This window comes from Haliaeetus albicilla, chromosome 15 (assembly GCF_947461875.1).
Source record: "Haliaeetus albicilla chromosome 15, bHalAlb1.1, whole genome shotgun sequence".
In the NCBI taxonomy this organism is placed as follows: Eukaryota; Metazoa; Chordata; class Aves; order Accipitriformes; family Accipitridae; genus Haliaeetus; species Haliaeetus albicilla.
This window is the reverse complement of record NC_091497.1, coordinates 3925650-3950058: the sequence shown is the minus strand read 5'-3', so window position 1 is coordinate 3950058 and position 24409 is coordinate 3925650. Positions and strand designations below refer to the sequence as shown.

At 37.2% G+C, this 24409-nt stretch overlaps 1 long non-coding RNA gene across 2 annotated transcripts; it reads left to right on the top strand.

Annotated features, from left to right (window-relative positions):
* The first annotated feature begins 4871 nt into the window (after positions 1 to 4871).
* LOC138689082 (uncharacterized) lies at positions 4872 to 11555 on the top strand. Of its 2 annotated transcripts, XR_011327878.1 has the most exons (4): positions 4872 to 4942; positions 6154 to 6275; positions 8744 to 8879; positions 10423 to 11555. It is a non-coding gene; the product is annotated as an uncharacterized lncRNA (long non-coding RNA). The 2 variants fall into 2 exon arrangements; XR_011327877.1 differs by lacking the exon at positions 8744 to 8879.
* Positions 11556 to 24409: the final 12854 nt, after the last annotated feature.

Sequence of the window (24409 nt, the reverse complement as noted above, 5' to 3'; positions counted from 1 at the left end):
TTCAGTTGTTGCTAAGCAGTGTTAGTATACTAAGTCAAGGACTTTTCAGCTTTTCATACTGCCCTGCCAGCGGAGGCTGGGGGTGCACACAAAATGGGGGGGGGGGGACACGACACAGCAAGGACAGCTGACCCAAATGAGCCAAAGGGTAATTCCATACCATATTATGTCAAGCTCAATATATAACCTGGGAGAGCTGGCCGGGGGGCACCGTGGCTCAGGGATTGGATGGGCATTGATCAGCAGGTGGTGAGCAATCGCATCGTGCATCACTTGTTTTCTATATTCTATTATTATAATTATTAGTAGTATTATTTTCCCTTCCTTTTCTGTAAACCCCATGAGTTTTACTCCCCCCCCCCCTTTTTTACCCCATCCCACTGTGGCTGGGGTGGTGCTTAATTGCCGTCTGGGTTTAAACCACAACAGTTACTTTAAAATATTTCTCTACTTTCACTGTGGCTTTCCATAAGATAAAGCTTCAAGATAAGTGAATCACACTAATTACTACACATTGGAATATTGGAATGATATTTTCACACACACACCCCCAGTCTACTGTAAAATGACCACCATTAAGAAAAGATGGAAACAATATTTAGATTACATAATAAAGTCATTTATATGGCAGCTCTCTCTTTTTCTTTCATGATTGTCAAATGTATTTACAGATATAAAAAAACCCTGAAGTGTGTGTGTGTTGGGAGGGGTGTTCTGTTCTAACACAGTCCGACAAGATTCCTGATGCTATTGCTTATTCTGTGATAGACAAGAAATCACAGTAGCTGTTGCCTTACTTAATACCTACACAGTCCCCATCTCCAGGTGTTTTTCAAACATATGTGAGTTCTAAGCTCTAATATTGTAAATTGAAATCAAATAGTTCAATTAAGTTCATGCATAGGTATTTCAAAACAGGGCAAAAGAGCAACAAATATTTCAATGTTTCAATTGCACTATTTTTTCCCATGAATATTCAATTTATTTTTTCATAACATTCTTCATTTATCTTGCAATTTTGTTATCATTTCTCTATTGTGAGCTCACAAGCATTTGATGTATATGACAGATCATAACACAAAAGCATTATTCTTTGAAAATTCTTATTTGTTTCATGAAACTGTTTTCATCATTGTCTTCATAAACTAATTAAAAGTTTCAGTCATCATGTAAAATATTTGGAAGCTTAAGCACTGTAGTATTTAACTGTTCTGCTCAGTCATCACATGAAATGTGCCTAACTGATTTGGCCATTACATGAAATCAGTAGCATTACTTTTACAGTCATGTTTGTAATATTCATTTCCAATATTGCCATAACAAATAGAATCTTCTATAAGGAATAGTGTCCCAGTAATTTCTTACTAATCAGGATATAAGTGGGTACATGTACATGTTACAAAGCAATTTTTTTCTCACATTACCTCTCGGTTCAACTCAATTAATTGTTATAAGGTTGGAAAAAAACTTTTGCTGTCTTCCTTTTTAGGTACTGCCTTCCACATAGAATTTCTTTGATAAAATGTCTCCATCTTAAAATCTTGTTCCGTTTTGGTAATTTATTTCATGTGCTTTGATAGGGAGTAATGACCAAACTTCACTTTCAGTATTTCTCTGAGTAGAAAGTAGTGTTGAACAATTTGTTAAATCCTATTACCATTTCATTTCCAGATGGAACAAGTTATGATTCTTTTAAACCATCTCTGTGGGTGCTCAAGGAATAGCATCTAGATATTATATAATGAATATGAACTGGTAATTATTCATATCAATTGGAATATTCATCTGTGCTGCATAAATTTTGTACTGTGTAAGTTTTAATCTTGAACTTCTACATGAATATATGAACAAGCAAAAAATTAATTCTGCAAAGAACATAAACTTTGTAGGTAAACTCCTCTCCTCAGGACTTGCCATTTAGAAATAAAAAATGTGAAAGTTAAGTAATAAGGTGTGCCTCACATTCATCAGCTTGAATATGGGAAGACAAAACATCTTTAAATGTCAAGGACCAAACACTCTGGCACAGAGGAATATCTAAATCATTGAAAGCAAATCAACACCACTCAGGGAAAGACCAATTCCTTGAGAAGGATTCATACAGATCATGCTTACAACTGTAAATGGTAAGACTTTTAAGCAATTTAAGTTTTCCTGAATGTCTTTGCATGTGGAACAATGGGTGGACTTCAAACCAGCAATGGTACAAGACACCTGTCAGGTACTGAGGAATTAAACCTTTCTTTTCTCCACACCATTCCAGCTTTATGAGCTAGTCAGTTTAACTCGTTGCACTATGAGCAGTTGACTTGACTATGAGCAGCACCGCGTTGTCAGCATTCCTGAAAGAAACCATCCTGGGACAGGTAGTAACATAAAGAACTTTCATTTTTTCATGTGACTAAGAATTATGAATTCCTTGGGTTTTCATTGCTCATCGAAAGACACCTTGAAGGGGTTTCCGTTGCCTCAAAAATCAAACTGCTTAAAAATGCCTGAAGCCACACATAAAATAATGGAAACATTAGAACCACTAGACACTGAAAAATGCAGGCACAGGCTAGAATAGGCAGTGTGGACTCTCAGGAATATCTTAGACTCATAACATTTGCTTATTTATTTAACATAACAAGTTAAATGACCAAAGCTTGCAGTCTCTCCCTTAACCTTTTTCTACATCCCAAAATGCAAGCAAAACAAATAAAGAAAAAGTTCAGTGAGATAGTGTGGCTGTAATAAGTACTATTGACATTCTTTATCAAGAGCCTGTCATTCTTTCCCTAAGTACCTTTTTACTATAGTTGTACTGAGTCATTTGCCCCTGTGGGCTTGTGATATTTAGGTCCCATGCTAACTGCTGTTCACCCATTAGGCTTTCAGTGAAGACAGAACCTAAAAAAAGCCTGCTAAAAGGCACCACTGAGCCACAGGGAAATTCAAACTGCTCTGCATGCTGGAGCTAACAGAGCTGCTAAAATCAAGGGATAAAGTTCAAAATGAGACCACTTCAGTGCAGTCTCCTTCAGAATGTGATTTATTCTGCTTTGTTTTGTAGTGATTTGTTGTCTGTTATTTTTCCTAAAATGGATTGCTGTAAATGTGAACAAAGGTTTGAGAATCTCAGGGTTTTGTGATAAAGAGAAAGTAACAACTTCAATAAAATAAAATGGAAAGAAAGCTTTCCAGATACGTTGCTTTCCACCTTGAGGTCTCAAAGTGCATCACTAGGATTTACGTTAAACTGATTCTTACAGCAATCTTGATAAGCAGACACCATCCCATTTTATATACAAGAGCCTTAAAAACAAATTCCTGTTTAAACCAGTCTAAGTTGTGCCTTCTGCAGTCCCATTCCTCCTCCAGCTCTACCTGGCAACACCATTCCCTTGTGCCTCAGCCAGATGCATGTTAGACACTAAATGAACTGGTTCAGGGAGATAGATGGGAAACAAATCACATTTTTGTAGCCTCAGTTTACAGACAGATTGTTTCATCCAGTTCAGTCACTGCAGTCTTGAACTTGTCGTCAAACCACGGTTAAGGCAAAAGGGAGGCTGGGAAAAAAAGTTAGAGCAGAACTGCGACGGCCTTGACTTATTTGAGTTTAAATTGTCATGGGCATGTACCCTGAGGCACAAAGGCCTATGTCCCAGAGTAATTCACAGACCTTCTCCTTCTATGTCTGGGCCAGAGATTGCATTAGTTGCCCAAATTCAGGCTAGAAATCTGTGGTCAGTCTCAGAGATGATGCCACGCCTGCAGTCTTTCAGGGATTGAGAGAAAATGCTGGCCCCCAAAGCAATGCTTACACCCAGTCTTTGGCCTCGCATTTTTAGTTTTTCACTAACACTAGCACTTTTAAAGGCTCTAATTATAAGGAAGGGTATGTGAGATCTTGACCAGGAAACAAAGGGAAGAGAGGCCAAGGCTCCTCTATTTTTCTTCTTTGTTGTTTTTGGTTGTTTTTTTGTTTGTTTGTTTTTTGTTTTTGTTTTGAGGTGGGTGGTTATTTTGTTTTTTTTTCTTGTTTTCTTTGTTGTTGTTGTAGACACCAACATTTAAACTGGCTTAAAGCAATTCAAGTACCAGGATCAGGACTCACAGTTTTGCTCCTGAATTGAGACTGAGGGTACAATGGACAATTAAATATAGTTTTTATTCTTTAAGCTTTAAAGAATCACATTTATCTGTTATGAAGGATATGCATCTCATCTACACTGTTAGGATTTTCCATGACTTTCATGCCTAATTTTAGATCACCAATTTGGACTGGGGCTGAATACTAGTCAGGTTTCCTCCATATGACAATGGGCTATTACCACCTGCCAGGGACACTCTGTCAACCCTGGCACTCTTCCATCCTAACAGTCCAGCATCCTCCAGTTCAGCAAAAGTTAAATAAAGGAAACGCTTGCTAGTCTCAGGACGAATATGAGGAACTCAGTAGAAAATAACCTAGTAATAAATTTTCTCCTCTTTATTTTCAGGAATGAGGCTGAAACCTTGTACTACTGAAATTTAGGAGGATCGTGATTTTAATGTGGAGGTCCTTTCTGGAGCATAACTGGATCAAGGAAAAAGCAGAGGATAAATATAAAGAGAAGTATTGCCTAGTAACTAATATTTAAGTGATCCTAAGAAGCTTTAGCATGCATCTGGATAAATAAATATAATACTAATGAAACAACTTATGAAAAGTATGGATTTGGGGTAAGTGTAAACCATCAGTCTCTTTTGAAACATTTAAGCCTACTGAAGCCCCTCTTTTTTAGTTTCTCCAGTGTTCTCAATTTTAAATACGAATTCTCTTGTAGTACACTTCTACCTTTCTATTTTAGCAACCACTTCTCTCCAACCCTCCTTTTATGTACATATACAGACACATGGTTATGGTTTTGAATGTGGCAGAAGTTCTGTCAAGCTGAGGCTGCTTGTGATAGAGGTTAGCAAATATTTTCATGGTTCAGTTTTCTATTCACTCCAATAAAGGGAGAGGATAGTGACTGAGGAAGTGGCTGTGTCGCTAAGACTAAAGGTTTGGTCTCAGAACCATTCCAGTGAACGTCTTACAACTGTGAGAAAGAAGGATCTGAGTAAGTGCATAATGGCTAAAATTCCAACCATTTTCATATATATTTCTCAAGTTTTCCTAAACAAAGATTAATCCTGGAGAGATAGAGAAGCAACAAAAATAAATAAGGTTTCCTTTAACCATTGATTTTAAAGCTCTGGCCTCTAACATGTGGCTCACTGGCAACATACTGTTGCAAGATCCTCTGATATTGCTTTCAGCCTCAGGAAACTGTCACTGCTGCTGTGGTCCAGGCTAACAGGCAAGTAAAGAACAATGTCGTCTGCAGCATATTTCTTGCTTCCCACTGTTGTCCACACTGCCACTGAGAACTGGAAGTCACAATTCTAGCAAATTCATGATGGGATTTTGCTTGGTCCTCAATTATATGCAAGATTTGATTCAGAAGCTAATAATTTTTGCAGAGGTGAATTAAGGTTGATGTCCAATGCATGTGTGATTCATGGAAGAGACTGTTACAAAAAATAACATTGCATGGTTATAGAAAGTTGGAATGCCAAATTAGTGAAGAATCTCCTAAATTCAAATCAAGTAAATTAAAGATCACCAGATATTTCCACTTACTAAAGAACACTTCAGCAAGAATAGGTTTAGAATTAAAACAAAACAAAACAAACAAACAAAACCCCAAAACATTTTATTTCTACACACAAAAATACTATTATAGTTAAAGGCCCATTAAAAGGAAAAAAAAAGATTACTGCTATCAAATTGGTATTCTTCAAAAAACAATCCTTTTTCCTTTCACATCTTTGTTGGAAATCTAGCTTGCTATAAGGCTTTTTATATGGCAATGGTGTTATTATGTTCTTTTGCATTGTAATGATGCTATGTTGTAATGAATTTTGATGTCATTACAGCAAGGGAACAGATGCTGCAATTAAGACCACTAAATGGAATTCAGTCCTTAAAGATTCATATACCCTCTGTGAAATTTTAATACCCTGTGTAGTATTTATAACATCATTGGTCAGAAAAGGATCAATAATAAAATTTGGACTACTGTAAAGGTGCAAGGTACAAATTGTCAGAGAAATTGAGACGTCCTTTTCTCTTCTCAGACAGTAAAGCAAAATGGAGCTGATTTGCCTTTGCCCTGAAATTTGTATGACGAAAAGTGGAACTGCAGCTAAATCAGACTCCTAGGATTTTTCACCCACACTTTTCAGATGCCAGTGACGAGGTAGGGAGAGTAGAGAACCAGATGTGTTAATTTAAATGATATCCATGACACTTTACATATACTGCAGAAAAGATATTTTTTCTAAAGCAAAGGAATATTGCTATCATAACTGTTTGAATGCTATTGACGTAAAGCATTTAAGTAATGTCTTTTTTTTTTTTTTTTTTAACAAAGATTGATTACTATAATGCTCTGTTTGCTGGAATACCCAACAATTTGTTAGAGTGCTTTCAATTTTTAAAAGTGAAGGAGCTAATTTTCTGACTAAACACAAAAATCAAAGTGCACTGAAATTTCTTTCGCTGCTGTTTGGTCTCAAAGATGACTTCAGAGTTCTTTCTACTTCTACCTGTGATGATCCAACTTTGTCTTTGTATCCCACAAAAGTTGTATTCATTAACAAACAGTTAAGTTGTAGGGGTAAAGCTGAAGCTAGACTCTTTTTCTCTTGTGATCTCAAACTATGGAAATTACATCTAAGTTTTAGATTAATTTCTGAGGCAATTTAGAATGATTTTAGAATGAATCATTAAATGTTTCTGAATATTTTGTAGATGACTATTGTAAGCAAGTATTATGACTGTTGCTACACCTACAGGATTTTAAACTTGTAGGACACAGGGAAGCTTTTACTAAATAGTGATGCAAGGAATAAAGTTTTTTGGTTGTTGTTTTTTTTTTATTAACTCCTACCACTACTAGTAAGCTTTCTGTTTAGACAATTACTGCTGTGAGACAAAAATGTCAATTTATCTTGAGTGAATTAAGGCTTAATTAACCTTACTTTCCCTCAAGGCCATTGATCTGGAAACAGCAAGTCAGTAATTGAATGTTGTAGCTACCACAGCCCCCAGTTTCTTAAGACATGTGATTCATTTTCCTGAACTACCATGAGAGCAAGTGTGTTCTGGCTCTTAACAACCCTTTTACTATAGCTTTCAATCCATCAAAAAAGATTCAAATTCATGAGATGGTTCTCATTCTGCTCTTTTTAATTAGTGACATTATAGGACAAGTTTATTTTTGCTTTCTATAATCTTATTTAGTGGAGTTGAATAAATTTTATAGTTACATTAGTATAGATGAAGCACAGATGATAATTTCTGTTATAGGATGAGCTAATGTGTTGAAAGAGAACAAACTATATTTATCATGTTTTTACTACTACATTTGTTCCCTGTAAAGCCAACCATTCATATTAAATAGACTGTCTTTTCAACCTCCAACTGCTAGGGATCATCACACATCTGCAGACCCTTATACAGACTGTTTAAACTGGATTATGGCCATAGATCTATTATGGATATATAAGATCAAAAGAGATGTAGTGCAATGATGTTTTGGAGTAGCATAAGACAACTTTGGCCACTGTACTGTCATTCATTGATTCAACTAAATATGGAATCATATATTAATTAGGTTTGCCGGTAACATACGTAAGATGTGCATCAATCAACTTCAGCAGACCCACTCTATGTTTTATTAATTTAGACATTTTACCTTATTTACCATTGCTGCTTATTCAGTACAGAGAAACAAACTTCTGTATATCTGAAGCTGCCAGGCCTAACTATTTTTTATAAGAATCTGCTGAAGGCATTTCACTACAGATGAAAACACTTCTCTGTTTTTCAGTCCTTTCTTACTATTTTTTACCATTTGGGTCTTGAAATTGTCTCACAGCATTTGGGGATCTTCTGTCTTTATATGTCTTTCTTTCAAGCCTTTCCTGTACCCTTTTTTGTCATCTGTCCTGAAAAGAAAAACAACTTTAGACTCCTGATAAATTAAACAGATTTTCTCTGAATCTTCCCAGATTAGTTCATGGATCTCTATTTCTATAGATTCATGCAACTTGCAAGCAATCCACTATAGGCACATACTTCACTGAAGAACTGCACTCCGAATTTCTAAAGAGCTTCCACTCAGTTTCATCAACACCGCTTAGTTTCTTCTCTCTAGGAAAAGGACGTTTGTCATGTTAGATTGTTATGATGACTCAGATTCTCAGATTACAGTTCTGCCTGGGACTAGGAAAGGTCCGATGTATTTTCCACTTTTTTCTGCCCTGAATACCTTCCTTCTCCTCTTTGAATCACCATTTTAGGATTCCCTATTTTGTTAACTGCTCCTGAAAGTAGACAGGAGGAGAGACTGACTGTGACTGTGTCTGAACCATTAAATACACCAGGACCAATCTCTGCCCTCGAGGCCAGCAGGCATGGACCCTTCCACACCCTGCTGGGTTGCTCAATCTCCATCCAAAACAGAGTCCCTGGGTGTCAACTGGATCTTAAAAGTGGGACCTGGCCTGCAATGACTCTTGAGCTGAGCCCTGGTATTGCTTGGGATCATGCTAGTTGAGGAGGAGCAAAATTGTCCTAGGATTGTTCTAACTACGTAACACTAGAGACAAGAAGGACCAGTACCTGGAAAGTTTCCTGACACTGTCTAATTTACTGCTGTAGATGTCACAGCTGGATGGAGCATCTTTTACCTCTGTCAGGCCTTCTGCTCCTATGATCTGGATGGCCCGATCATGCTTGCTGGGCTGTAATATCAGCCTTTCTGCTGGGGATGAAGATGCTGCTGACATTTTTAGAGGTTTGCTATTGAACTGTAACAACAGCAAAACTCTTTCATACCTTTCTTGTTTAAATAACAGCAAAAACATTCTCTATTCTTTACGGCCTTGTAGAAGAATAACTGCATGGCAATTTTTTATGAACTTTTCAGTTTGGAAGATCGGTAAGAGAAGAAATTCTTAAGGCAAGACAGACATTTTGCCAACCTGTAAAATGCTTCTGAAATTCCTCCTATTTTCATTTAAGTTTGATTTTTTTTTCTAAGATAGGAATTGTCAAGAGCTATTATAAGCCATGGAGAGTGCCTGCATGTAGAAAGTGATTTTTTAATCTGTGTTCTAATATTTCTTTTTTGTGAACAGTGTCAAAAAGGCATGTGTGCAAAGGTAAGAATTTTCAAACCACTGTACAGATCAGAGAAGCAACGGTGATCATTGTATGAAAGATATACTAGTTAAAACTATGAGTATCATAAATCCATTGAAAATTTCATGAAAATTCCAAGAAACTATTTTCAACAGATCAGAGCACAGACAGAGAAGTCATAAATAGATTGTTCCAACAGTACTGAAGCTCCAGGCAAAAACTGCAGTATTATGTGAACACAAAATTTACTGGAATAGAACATCAAAATAAAGATACCCTAACTATAGCAATAGGATAGTGAGATGTCACACTGACTTCTTGAATAGCTTGACTGAATGAAGACAGCTCTGCTCTCTGAACACACAGGTTTTCACTTATGATCTTTCATTCATGACAGTTTTAACATGCACACTGATGTTACAGTTCTGTAGTTGACATCAGATTAAATTCAATCTTCAAAGCTGACAGTGCTTTCCATTTTGGTTTCAGACCTAAATAGACACACAGTGCCAATTTCAACAGCTAGATTTTCTGCAGACCTTATGACTTGTATTATTAGGGTCAGATTTTTTTATCCTGAAGTATCTTCCCGATGTGGTTCAAAAGGAACCTGCACAGGCTGTGTTTGCATTCTTATCTGAAGACAGACCTGGCTCCAGCTAGGTCGAATGTTTCTCTCCGTTACTTTTACTACCCACAGAGTGAATGTGGCATTTCAAGATTCAGGGATTTCAGTGACATATGGAATCAATCCACTCTCTTCCAGCCTTTATAGGTGGCATAGCAAAGTCTGATGTAGCAACCTCCCTCTCTTTCAAACATATACAAACTCGTAAAACTGAAGTATTTTCAGTAGTTTGGATTTATAAGTTCCTGTCATCTCTGAACTGCTCTTACTGGCTGGCTGCTGGGAAGTAATCCATTCCAAAACATAATCTGTTTTTCAAAGTTAATGTTACTGAGCCAAAATTAATTTGCCCTGGTCTCCATTTTGTAATAACGAACTTTGATGCCCTATTGGACACCTCACAGCTCATCAGCAATGAATGTTTAGCAGTTAGTACACAAAAGGTTATAGATGACACTCCTCCCTGTTAGGAAAGTGGCTGCATGAAAATGCCTATTAGTCAGTTTTGGGTTCGGTCTGTTCTCTGTGAGAGTAATTGCTTCAGCCATTGGCCTTTTATCTCTGCCAGGGCCGGCTGATGATCTGGCAGAACACTGTGATCCATGGTACTGAAGAGTCCTCATAAATCCAATGACATTGGCCTGAAAGTCTGCGTTCTGTACGCAGGCAAGAGAAGATAATGAATAGTAATAAATGTTCATCAAGGAACACTCGCGTAAAGAATTACTTCCATTTGTGTGTATGGCAAAATAACAACTTATCTGCATGGCAAACTCCGTCTCCTTCAGTGCCAGTTTCTGCTCTCAAACTTTGCATGCATATTCTCAGATGCTGTGTTGCTAGTGCAATGCTTCTTATCTAGCAGGTGGCTGACTAATGAAAAGACATTTACAGCAGATGCAGACCGGCATTTACAGATGCAGACTGTAATCCTGGAAAAATCTTTAAAAATAGATTCAGCGTTCTACTTTGCATCACCACATGTGTTACGTGTAGGAGTCTTCTTGCTGTCATAGGTGTGAGGTGTGGGTAGCCTTAGACTTTTTGCACGTGGGTGGGTGGACATAGGAAGGCTGTTTCAGCTGATCATTACAGAGACAGCTTTTAGCTAGAGACTGAAACTTCAGTTTCCATTTATCTCGTTTCATTGGTTGCAACAGGTTTAATCATTAAATTTCAAAGAAAGGTGGTTCTGCTTGTTAGCTTTCTGAGAAAACTGAAGAAAATGAACTCACTAGAAACTTAGTTGAAACTTCTCTTTCTTCTGTTATGCTCCTCTGCGTAGCAGCTGAGAGCTCCAAACTATTACTTCTTACAAACCATCTCAGTGAGTTAATCAAAAGCAAAAAGAATAGTGTTCAGTGCTATTTTACCTCTCAGAAATGAAAACAAAATAAAGCAAACCTAAACCCATTCAAAAACACATTTGAGGAGTTTAAACACACTAAGCATCTCAGACTTACTTGCTGCTAACAAATATGGACCCATCAAGATCTGCCTGGAAAATATCTGTAGTATTTGAAAAGTTTTAGTTAAAACTGTACTATTTTGAGGTTCATATTAAGTTATGTCTGTTTGTTGAAGACTTTTCAAGGGCACTGCCAAGTATACTTCCTTTGTGTGAAGGAAAATTGAAATTGTATAACAGAAGGTAAAATTAAATAAAACAAAACAAAATAAAATAAAACAAAATGGAGCATTTTTTCCCTTGTCCTTTTTATTGCAATAACTGTATAAAGATGCTGCGTAAGAAATGGGCACATATTTTCTTAATTGTGTAAGAGTTACCGGGCTTACAGTGCCTGTACACACACATTCATTTAAACAGAGACTTCCTAGCTGATTTCTCAATCCAAAAAGTACAGTAAATACCACCAGAGGACTGACAAGTTAGTTAAAGGGAGATCAATTACTCAGCATTGCAGAGATAGATCCTGGATTAGGTACAGTGCTAGAATAACAGAGTAGACAGAGACCGCAAAATGAAGCAGAGAGCAGCCTAAAGTAGAAGAATGATGTCTGGGAAAAGTTAAATGTAAATATAAGGAGAGAAATCCAGACATGAAAAGCAAATCAAAGCCCTTCCTGAGAGTTCTCTCAGCTGAGAATAATGTTTGTATAGGTCCGTAATTTTTTTCTGTATGTTCATAAATTAAAAATACTCTAGTTGAAGAGAAATGTCTTTGCAAAGAGTAAACATTTATGCTGATTGCCTCTGTTAAGCTTTGATCAGAATAAGGTGGACAATCAGCATTTTAAGGTTCTAATTAGGAAGTTTCTTTGTTTCACTGAGAATTTCACAGTGAAATGTTCCCTGATGTTAGCTGTCCATGTTTACACTGACTCCAACAACACTTGCAGTTGTCACCAGTAGAACCACGTGTAGATTTGATTCAGGACCAGTCATGGCAAGTCCTCCCATTCACCGCACAGGTTTTGGATCATGGTTCATATGCACAGACTATTTTCTTTTATTTTCTGTTTAATGTTTTTCATTCTAATAGATTTGTGGTGTGCTTCATCTTTCCTGCTTTCACCTGTACCACTTTGGATCTCTTATTTGGCTTTAAGCAGTTTTTTAACCATTATCACAGTTCATGATTAGGCAACTGTGTGGAGACCCAGATGCCAAAACACCTGAAACACAGATATATGCAATTTCACAAATTATATTAATTTGCTGTTCTGTGAGAGAGATGATGCAGTCCAGAAGAAGAGTCAGGCAGGCAACCTTAGTTGTATCCAATCTACGCTGTGCAATGCAATGCCTTGGTGTCGTAGCCCTGGGCCACTTCTAAATGGACTACTCTATCTTCATGGCAGAAAATAGTGTAAAATGAGGCTAACTCAGGTCCCAATGCAGGACATGAGGTCCTCATAATCTCCTCTTCCATTTTGTTATTGCCTTTGGCTAAACAGTGGCAAATGCCATCACAGTTTGGGAGCCTGGTGCTTCTGCTGGGAAACTGAATTGCAAAGTTGCAAGAGAAGACGTTCATGTTGATATGATTACTATAAAAAGAAAACACTTCATGCACAAATAATGACTGTTCATGGAAAATTAATTAATGTGGTTTATAACCAGGAGAATTGATGTATTGTGAGGGAATGAAAGAAAGAAAACATGCAGTCATCTAAAAACATCTACAAATTCTACAATTATGTAGCAGGCAATGAGTGAAATCCAACTGAGGAATCATAAACTTGGTCAGCTTTGCTTCGTATCAGCCTATCTGTTGACATGATTTTTATTTTTTCACTTGTTTACAATACATTTGAAATTAAGCTGGAATGGCTTGGTTGCTATAATATTTTTCTCAAGTAATCATTCAGAAATGCCATCAACACTTGAGGAAGCATATCCACAGAAGTTTTGAAAAGCAGTCCCCATGTTCGTCACCAGAAAGTCCAGGGAAAGACTAAGCAGAAGGGACTATCAGTTTCTAGACAACTTCTTTCGTGCCTGCACTGCACTTCATTGTGTGGCATAGACAGATTCTTAAACTCAGTTTGTGCTGGAAACTCATTTGTTTTCTCAGAACCTGAACTGGAAATTGATGAAGTTTCTGGACTGAAGTATTGATCATATACTGTTTTGGAACTACTGGTCTACTTGATTGGTACACCTGTATAAATAAAGCAGCATGTACTTTGAATATTTCATTATATTTGATTTCCCTTCCATTAGGCAGTCCTATGAGATCCCATAATTCTGCTGCACTCAGTAGACTGCAGTGGTATATGACATTTTAAATTATTATTTTGGACAAGACAGGGGTGGTTACAATGTACCGAGTCATTGTAAACAATTAACTGGATGCTATTTCAACAGACAAGTGTCAGCAACGGGATGGTGCTGAGTAGGACAACAGTAAGAGCTTAATAATTATATTACAAACAAGATATGTAACTATATACATAGAATTGCAGTGTTTAAGTGCAACAAGCATTCAAGAGAGGGGAAAAACATGAGCCAGATAGTTTACATATTAGTTTTATTTCATCTTGAACTCCTACCTTTAAAAGAATAAATCTGGCCAATTTCCACCATTTTTTCAGAGAAATATTACAATTTACAAGATAACTTTGAATTATTTTTAAGCTGGAAAAGTTTATTTTCTTTTTTCATTTACTTGCAGACATGGATCCTGTGTCAGTGAAGGCAATGGAAACGTTCATATAGAACTAAACTATATTTTTCCACTTGGAAATTTGATTGCAAACATAGGTGAGTGATATTGTGTCTAGGCAGTGGGATCATCCTGTTCTTAACATAAGCAGAATTAACAGCACATCTTTGCCACCGCAGGCACCTTACTTACGTCACAGTGTTCTTCTCATACTTGATGTGATGCAACTGTTACAGCCATTGAACTCCACTGATTTGTCAGACACAAAAACTCGCTGTACACGTAGTTGAAAAGAAAACTTCAAATTGGCATATATCCATGTCTTGAACCTTACTTAGCACCATTCATTTGACAGAGTTAGCTTGTTAGTTAAACTACACAGAACTTTCCACCAAAGTCAAATGTACTAAGCTGTTAGTGTACCCTATGACTTAAGTCAAAATTTACTGGCAATGCACAGTAACACGTACGTATTTAGCACTGAGCCAGTACAACTCCCATTGAAAAGCTTTTTTTTTTCATCACCTTTCCTTACCTGCTAAAACAGGTACTTGTTACCTCTTATCAAAGGATATAGGGACAAGAAAAAAAATCAGTATTGAGTGCTAGGATATCATTCAAGACAACAGAAGTTCTGGCGCATATATATAACTTCAGATGAAATTGCCATCCAGGGACTGGTGAAAAGGAAGAGAAGGTACGGATCTTGCCTGCAAAGAAGTGAAATAACCCAGACAGCTATGACTAATGTTGAGATAAAACAGTCATTCAATTAAAAGATTTAAGGAAGGAAAACTCCTTCATATCCTGTACCTGGTCCAAATATTTTCTCTGTCTCTCATGCTCCCCTTGAGATTTCCCTTGTCTAGGAGCCTCCCCAAAGCAGTCTACCCCTTGTTAAAACACAAAAACATGGTATTCCCAAAGCAACAGAGAGAATCTTTCTGCATTCCTAGCATGGTTAATAAGCAATGTAACCCAGCAACCAGAGAGAAATTGTACTGGAGATCATAACAATGGGGATTTTCCTACCTTCAGACTTTGAGAATCTCCCAAGTCTGATAGAAAGCAAATAAATAAAAATTTGAATAGCATAGCAGAAGTCAGTAATTTGGACATAAAAGTAACTTAGATAGTTCTGTACAGTTTCAAGCAATCAGACCACCATAACTAAGCTGTTCTTTCAAACAGCAAGTATGTTTGTTTTTCTACAACCACAGGGCAAGATTTATCAGTTAATATTTCTACTTGTGCCTACTACTGCAAAAAAAAAAAAAAAAAAGAAAAAATGCAAGGAAAACATGAAAGGGTATCTTATTAAATTCTTTTTTATTTTTATAAACCATGTTAAATGTCTTAAATGTTTAAATGGTATTGGTGTGCATATACAAAAACAAAGTAAAAAATACTGTAGTGAAATAACAGGGGTTTAAAGGGGCCAGATGTCACACTGTAGATATTACTTTTTTCAAGTGGTGTTCAGCAGCTACTTGTACAAGCCTGGATGTGTCTGGGGAGATAACATAAATAGATGCCAAGCCCTAAAGTCTCTGACTGACTGACATTTTGGCAGTTACCAGTAGATGGCTGCAATTTCTAGTTGCTGAAATGGCTCACTCAGAACTATTCTGTTCCAAACAGCTGCTGGAAATGAACCAGCCACTAGTTATATCTTGAAGACTGTTGCTGCTGGGCTTGTTCTGCCTATGCAACAGAGAAATATGTACCTAAAAAAATAGATGTTTATAGACTGCACCATGTCGTTCGGTACTTGTAGGATTCAATAGATATTTACAGCCTCTGGCTCTCAAAGACCCCTCTTAATCTTCTCTTATGTTAGTCATAAAGTCCATTAGGCATACACACAGTTAAAAAATCTATGTGACACCCTCAACCCATATCCTCCTTCTAGCCCTAAACAATCCAATATGCAGCTTTCTTTTCTCTGAAAAATATTTTCTCTGAAAAATATTCTCTGAAAAATTGATATTGCAGGAGAAAACATATTTTACTTTATTTTGCTTTATCAGAATTAGCATTTTGTTAAAAATAACTGCTCCCTTCTGCTGATGTGCTTTATATCCAGTTTTTGAAACAACTTTTAATCTATGGACTTGTCTTCATTTTTGTCTGGGTCTGAAATTAATGAGTTTAGTTTTATTTTAACAGCATGAATGTTTAACAGTATGAATATATACAGTCCTATCTTTGCACAATAAATTTTTAGGGTGTTTTACTTATATTAGTGCCTCAGTATCACTTAACCTGCTGCAAAGATGTGAATGATGTATGTGAAATACATCAAAGAGCAAACTGTGTAATCGAAAAAAGCAAAGAAAAAGGCAGAGGACAGTTACAAACCACAAAAAATACAATATAGTACAATAAACACTGTTCCAGTAGGCAGTGACATGGCCACTTCTTGTTATTTTGGGAATTTTTGAATGGAGAGCTAAAAAACATTGAGGGAAATAGTGTCTCAAGGTGTGCTGGTTTTGGCTGGGATAGAGTAAATTTTCTTCACAGTAGCTGGTATGAGGCTGTGTTTTGGATTTGTGCTGGAAACAGTGCTGATAACCCAGGGATGTTTTAGCTGTTGCTGAGCAGGGCTCACCCAGAGCCAAGGGCTTTTCTGCTTCTCCCCCCACCCCAGCAGCGAGCAGGCTGGGGGGGCACAAGGAGCTGGAGGGGACACAGCCGGGACAGCTGACCCCCACTGACCCCAGGGACATCCCACACCATAGGACGTCATGATCAGTAATATAACACTGGGGGAAGAAGGAGGAGGGGGGGATGTTTAGAGTTATGGCATTTTTCTTCCCAAGTCCCCGTTAGGGATGATGGAGCCCTGCTGTCCTGGAGATGGCGGAACACCTGCCTGCCCGTGGGGAGCGGGGAATGGATTCCTGGGTTTGCTTTGCTGGCATGCGCAGCTTTTACTTTTCCTATTAAACTGTCTTTATCTCAACCCACAAGTTTTCCCACTTTTCCTCTTCTGATTCTCTCCCCCATCCCAACAAGGGGGAGTGAGCAAATGGCTGCGTGGGGCTTGGTTGCCAGCTGGGGTTAAACCCCGACACAAGGTCAAAGACATAGGAAGGAGATCTTGGTTAACTCCTACGGGATGCAGACATGGTGACCAGCTGGGCATCATGGGCACGTATTAGGTAAGAGAGCTGGACCACATCAGAGCTGGCAGTGAGCAGTCAAACTCCCAGGAGTGGAGCGAAGCGGTTGCAGAGCCTGCGGGTGTACCCAAGACCCCAAAAGCTTGTTATTTGTTGAACTGAAATTCCTCTTCCCTCTCCTCTAACAAATAACTGAACAAACCAGTAATCACTTCAGTCTAATTTTCAAAAGAAAAACAATCTTAATGACACTGAGCTCACATCTGAATGTGCTGAAGTAGTTAGGAAGGGGATGTCATATTATCTTCCCGCTTTCCCCAGCTGGGGATTCAGTGACATGTTAAAACAGAACCGTGTTCTGCTGATGCATGTCGTTTAGTGAGTATCTTGGGGGATAGTCAACAAGTATACAGCTGTCTCCATGTTTTGTGGAACATCAAGAGAAGAGCTTGCTTTCCATGAATAATTGACATTTCACAGCTCCTGTTCAGTGCTGTTCAGGTAACGTTGGTAAGTAGATTCAATAGGTTACAAATTCTTCATTTTTTTTGCAAGGAGCACTAAAGATTGATAATGGTGAATAGTATCAGTCCCGCATATTTCAGTCCTTTACCAACATACTCTTGAAACAGGGTTCAAAAAGAAATATAAAGCAAAAATATACATTGTATCTGCAGAACACGGAACATTTTTTAAATTGTTCTTGCCCAGTGTGATCACTGTTATTTTTTTTCTCACATAATTACTGGCACTATGCCTCAAATCCATTAAGACATTTGTTTTTCTAGTCTTCTGATTGTTTTATGTGTTCTATGTCACTCCCTACCAGAGGAGTCAGCTCAGGTACACACAAATTTTGAGAAGCTGGGTATTAATATAGTAGTATAGAGAAAGAAATGGTGAATGGTGACACAAAATGACTGTTACGGACACACATATCTCTGTATCAAAACTACTGTATCATACAAGGTGTTGCTTCCATGCTATCAGCATAGCTAGACTCTCTAGATATTCTGTCATAGCTATAAAAGTAAAACAGAATGAGCACTGTAATAAAGTGGATTAAAATAAGAATAATGTTTGTGTCTGTGTGTATGTGTCTCAAAAGGAGGTAGTTTTCCCCTTCTGTACTGTTTCAGACAAAATACTTTGAAGAAATAGTTCTGATGCTTCTGAAATGCTTTTCTTAGTTGAGAGAACATGGATTGAAAGCAACTTTCCTACATGCATATCAGTTCTTAACAGTTTAATTCAATTCAGAGTATAGATTTTTATTATTAAACTGTGTTGTAATATTGTGTCATAAATGGAAACAAGTATCTGCAGTATACACTGCATTACAAAGAAGATTTCAAAATTATGAAATGCCACTGTATATCACAAATTTAAGGTGGTAGTTATTACTAAATAAAAAAAAATAAAACAAAACAAAAATCAAAACAAAAAAAAACAAAACAAAACCTCTCCTTGTAGAAAACCTTATTATTCATTGGTACTTTTTACTAATGAAAGATTACAAGGTATAAGAATAAATTATTTTTACAGCTGAAAAATAGAAGGATTACTCCTTTTGAAGTCCTCAGCAGAAGAAAAGGTCTCAAAAATAATAACTTAGTAGGACCAGGAAAGTAATTTGCTCATGAAAATTTAATCTCAGCATATTTGCATCCCCATCTTCTTTGGAGTTAAAGGTTATAAACTTCAAAACCCGCTGTTTCTTGTCACTAGTATTAGGACTTAGATGTAGTTTACATAAAATAAATATCTTCAGATGAAAGTCAGATAAAAAATTAGTAACTCTTTAGAGAAGTTTGTTCTCCCTTTTTTGAAATCATGCAGGAAACTATGAGATGAATGGACTAAGGTTTTATATTCATTTGCAGAGCACATAGTACAATGGTGACAGTATCTTTGACTATAACCTGCAGATGATGCCATAATGCAAATAAATGTCAATATAGTTTTTGATAAAATGTAAATTAAAAAAATCAGATAACCAAATCTGACCTTAGCAGCTCTCCTTGGTTGTGACCTATTGACTTCATTGTCTTCTCTGCCTGGTCTGTAAATCTACTACTGAAATCAAAGAAATAGATCAGATTGGCATTTCTTTCATTTAAGGAGATGGAATTATCTGTAGAAGGTTCTTTGTGAAAGATTCAACACTCGGAATAAGCTGAATCTTCAGGTTTGACTTTGGCAGTTCACTTGTGAAGAATCTTGGTAAAAGAAGGGGACTAACTGTCATACCCCAAGCATGACAGAGCATTCAATTTTACTCACTATAATGTAAGGGAAAAAGCATGACTGTAGTAAGGCAGAAGTTAAAACTGCTGTTTAGTTTTCTTTTGCTCCTAGAACTTGTGCCAAAGACACCTGGAGCTTTGCAAAGCTGAATTTTTTTTTCCCCTTTCTTTTTTTCTTTTTTTTTGTCCCCCTGGTATTTACATGAATAAAATAATTAAATTAAGAATACTGAAGTAAATAATAGAATCAGTACACAGTACCTGGTACATGGACAGCAAATTAAAATATGAGGATACCTTGTGAAAGCAAAAAAAATAATCCCAACCAAGCACCCTCTCCTTTATGCAGAACACCACTGGCAAACATAAACCAGTGACAATATTGTCACATTTCCAAAAAAAATGTGGAATAGGAACCCTCTAGTGCTTTTTTTTTTTAATCAGATGCTAACAAATAATCTGTGAAATTGCATAAAGTTTTCATTAACGCTGTGCAAGTTTGTTTTTCTTCTAATGGAATTATTGAGCAAGAAAGGTGACACTTGTTCTTACCCATCCCCCGCAATCCCCTGATCACTTTTCAAAACATGCATGTCAATTATTCTACTAAGTGTGGAAAAAGCAGTCTGAAACATTGTTAAATGAACTATATGAAGCCTTGAGGAGACACAGTAGGTGGCTGAAGTGAGAATTAAAAATGCCATGTTCCTGAAGCTCACAGATTTTTAATATTACCCTTCAAAGCTAGCAATGATGGCAAGATCATTCCAGCCTCATGATATAATTAATTGCTGTAGTTTCAGACATTTCAAAAGTGAGCAAGACCTTCATACTATGTTAATAAGAAAGAATCTGATGGACCTAAATATTTATTTTTATACAGATTTGGGAAATATTATTAGGGATGAGGGTGCAGGTTGACTCTGTTTCTGATTTTTAACAGAGAACTAATTTTTGACTGTTGCTTACAATTAAGCAACCACACCAACTGCTAGACTATTGATTATTTTAGATGTTCTCACATCGCTCTTCCTCTCCAGCTGAACTACTCCAATTTAGAAATTCCTTGGTTCTGTTTCTCTTCAGTCTGCCTACAGATAAAAGCTGCTCTTCTACCTAAGACAATCTGTAATGTCTGTTCACTCTGACACACTATTAAGTAAATTCATTCTTTTTTCTGCTCACTGAAAGACTTGAAGCATGCCATAGCTGCTCAGAATTTCCTCACTATTCAGCTTGCTTTCTCAAGTTTCCCCTGGAAAATATTAATCACAAAGGATTTGATACTCATGGTTTGCAACTAGAACATAATTTTCAAGACTGTTACAGTATCATTTGGTCAAAGTTATGATGTACCTCCCATTCTTTGATTAGATGAGCAAGTTTATAACTGGGAAACTTCAAAGAAATTACAGAGGCTCTGGAACTCTAAGAGGGGAAAAAGAGCAGTTTAAGACTCATGGAAGATTAGTGACTTTTGGAACATTTTAAGGATTTTTCCTTCTGAGCCAGTCGTGTCTTGGGTGAGGTGTTATTGCTAGAGAAAACAGGCTACTGCAAGATTTACTGGCTGGGAGCACAGTTAAAATTTTATTTTCTGGTGTCACAATCGTACAAGGTAATTGTGAAGGTAACAGTGGCTTTGAAAAGGTGAGGTCAGATTCTCAACTGGCCCTTGTATTTGCCTCTGTGCCAGGGCTAAGACAGAAGTTTGGGGAATGTCATGTCAAGCAGTATCCCATTCCAAGTAAAATATACCAAGTGCACTGCATTTACTACTCTGTAACTTTCTGTCATCGTTGCAGTCATTAACACAAAGTAACACTTGTTTATACATGGCCCTGTTCTGAAGGCCTTAGTCATGTACTTCGATATATTTACTTACACCCATGCCAAGGTGTGCAGGAGATGTGGTATTAGGAATTTGCTCCTTGCACGTACTTTATAATCACAGAAAAGATAGTTGACCCCAACTGTCTGTGGGCCTGCTGGATGAACCTGGTGACTGCCATAATAATGAGAAAGCAAGCTGGAAAGGCTGAAGAGTTAGCTGCTTCTCCAGCCGGTATTAGCATCCTGGTACCAGCATTTTAAATATGAAGCAGTATTCCTTTCCATGGCCCGAATGGCAGCTCTAATTGTGTCCAGGTTCTTGACGGATAATCTTGTATTAGATGTGAGCGTGTGTGTTTGCGTTTGGCCTAGCGCATGTATAACTCCAGGGAGATTGAAGAGAACAACATGATAGGAAAGAGGAACAGTCGGCCTATCTCGGCGTTGAAGGATGGCCAGTGAAATTCTCTCTGAGAGCCACCGTGCAGGCTCCTTGTTGCCCCGGGGTTTTGGGGCAGGGCATGGCGTTCCCATGGTCCATCTGCCTTCAGCAGCTCCCATTTGCTGATACCTCTGTGCTTTGTGTCAGTCTCGCAGTGCAAGTAAACATCATCAAACCCTAATTTTTCTGTGGTCCTTCAAAAAATTCATACAGAACATTTTGCTAAACAGGGCCGTGATGATGACATTCGGCCTGCTTTGCAGTAGCTCTGACGGGGGATGTCTTCCCTGCACTTATCCGAAACTCAAGTTTCTCTTGTGAACACATCAGGCAGGGCTTTACGCTGTGCTGATAGCTCAGCATGCGTAGATACCATTTCAAAGAACCTCCTTATCTGCTCAAATTTATTATTCTGAGTTCTAATAAAGCCTATCTTCAGAAATAATGTGTCTTTGGTGTCTTTTGCCATGTCCACTTAAGGTGAAAAGTCAGATAGATAGCCCAACCTCACAGCTTAGGCCAGTAAGAGGTAACCTAGCAGATCCGAAAAAAAAACCCTAAAAAAGTGAGAAACCTACTTCACAGGAATAATCATTTAACCTTTGATTTAGTAATTTTAAATTGTTGAAGTCCTAAATAATCCTAGTTGCTTTAGTTAGCAGCCATAGACACAAATGTTTTCTTATCTTGGTCAGGAACTAAAATGTTTTTTCTAAGATGTGAGCAAGCTCCACCATTTATTCTTAATGTTTTTTGCCTCTTGTGTCTGTATCTGAAATTAACTCCAGCTGTGGTTGAAGAAAGTTACAAAAACATCAGTTTACATCCAATAAATACTGGTTCATTACAGAAGCGTTTTGGACTTCTGCTTTTTTCCCAGATGAAATTCAAAGTGCACAGTTTGACTTCTAACTCCATAGGCCCCAACATTTCTGACAGATATGATTTCAAAAATAAAATGTCTTGCAACATTTTCTGCAGGACAATGGGTGAAATTTCATCAAAAACATGTTCAGAATATATCAGATTATATTTGGAAAAGATTTAAAATTTCAGATTAGCTTTATATTTTACTAGTGCTTTTTTTCATTTGTAATGGCACATTACACAGAATGCTTGAATTTATATTGAAGTTAGGGAACATTATCTTTACAATTTCTCAAAACACAAGAAGAACATGCTATAAAGTAATGAAATAAAACCAGATATATCAATTCATTCTAGAATTTATTTTTCTCTACAAACTAAATTAGTGTCAGTGTAAGTGTCAGTTTCTGCAAGGATGAATAGCATGCAATTCTTTTAACATCATTTTACCATTATCATTTTAGATCTCTGTATTCTCTGTAATTTTTTTTTTCAGGCTACACCCTGAGAATGTGAACAAAGGTAAAATACAAAACAGAAAAAGTAAACAAATGTTTCATTGAAAATGAAATAAAAGTGAAGGAAGGGAACTATCCCTCTTCAGAACATGAAGAAAAAGATAAAAAAAAAAGAAAAGGAAAAAAAGACTTAAAATTACTAGTAGTTTGTATATTAGGAGGACACCCCCTCCAAAAAAAAACCCCACTCAAACCCAAAAAACCCAAACCCTCTAAAATCAGCTTCTGTATTAGGCAATGTTACCAGCACTGATGGCTGAGACCTGTGAACCAGTGAGCACAAGAAAATATGAATACAATTTGCATCTATGTTTTATAGTTCAAAAGTTTTTTAAGAAGTCAAATAAATACCCATCAAAGAGTTGTTTTGGGGTTTTTTTCTTGTTATTAAAAAAAACCGCCACAAATTCACACTTTCAGGCTCAAGGCTCATGAAAATGTGGGAAATAGTGAATATAAAATGTTCAGCATATGGCTTGATCATATAAGATCAGTTTCTATTTTTTTATGCAATGCAAAAATCTCAAGAACAGCAGTTCCTCAGTTGTGGTCTATGAATTTCTAATTCTCACTGCAAATCTGGGTGGTCACAGACTGCTAACCCATCATAAAATCCTGCATACCTCCATTATATACGGGGTTTATCTGGGTTTTAACACCAACCAGCTTTCTAACTCCTCTGTGTAGTAAGTGAAGAGAGGCTGGAAACTTCAGATGCACCTCTATTTTTCAGGCATCTTTTACCATGTGAAAAAAGACTGTAAGAAGAATATATAAAAGAGCACACAGGAGCTATGTATTGGCTAATACACATAGTAGACATGAGTATTAGACTATTAGACTACTCAGATAATCAAGCTTGGAGTCTCAGTAGAGACTCCCTGTGAGGTTTTACTCTCCAGACAGTTATCAGCCACATGGGGAATATTTTTCTCCAGTGCTTCTTGAAAAGGTCTGGTCTGATCCTTGTTTCTGCTGAATTGCTACCTTCTGACTCTGCTTTTTTCCTTGGGCTTTTTACACTCTTTCATGTCAGCATTTTTCTTTTAAGTTCTGAAAGACTATTAGCCTCAACGGTTTCACTTCTGGCTGTGTTTTTACTTCCTTTATCTTGCAAGGTCTTAGCGTGCATAGTGTTTTACAGTTCAACATTTTTTCTCATTAATGCTAAACCAAGGTCACACAGCTGGGCTGCACCAAAATGCATAGACAACGGGGATAGGCAGTTGAACCCTAGCACTGTAGGTTACACAAGAGGCAGATCAGGTCCCAAAAGCTGAAACGTCCTCTGGAAATGTCTCTTTCCCTCATTAAAGAGGAGGGTAAGAGCAGGTAATCTCCTACTTCATGGACCTATTAAACTCATGATATGAAGAGGGATTAATTCAGGT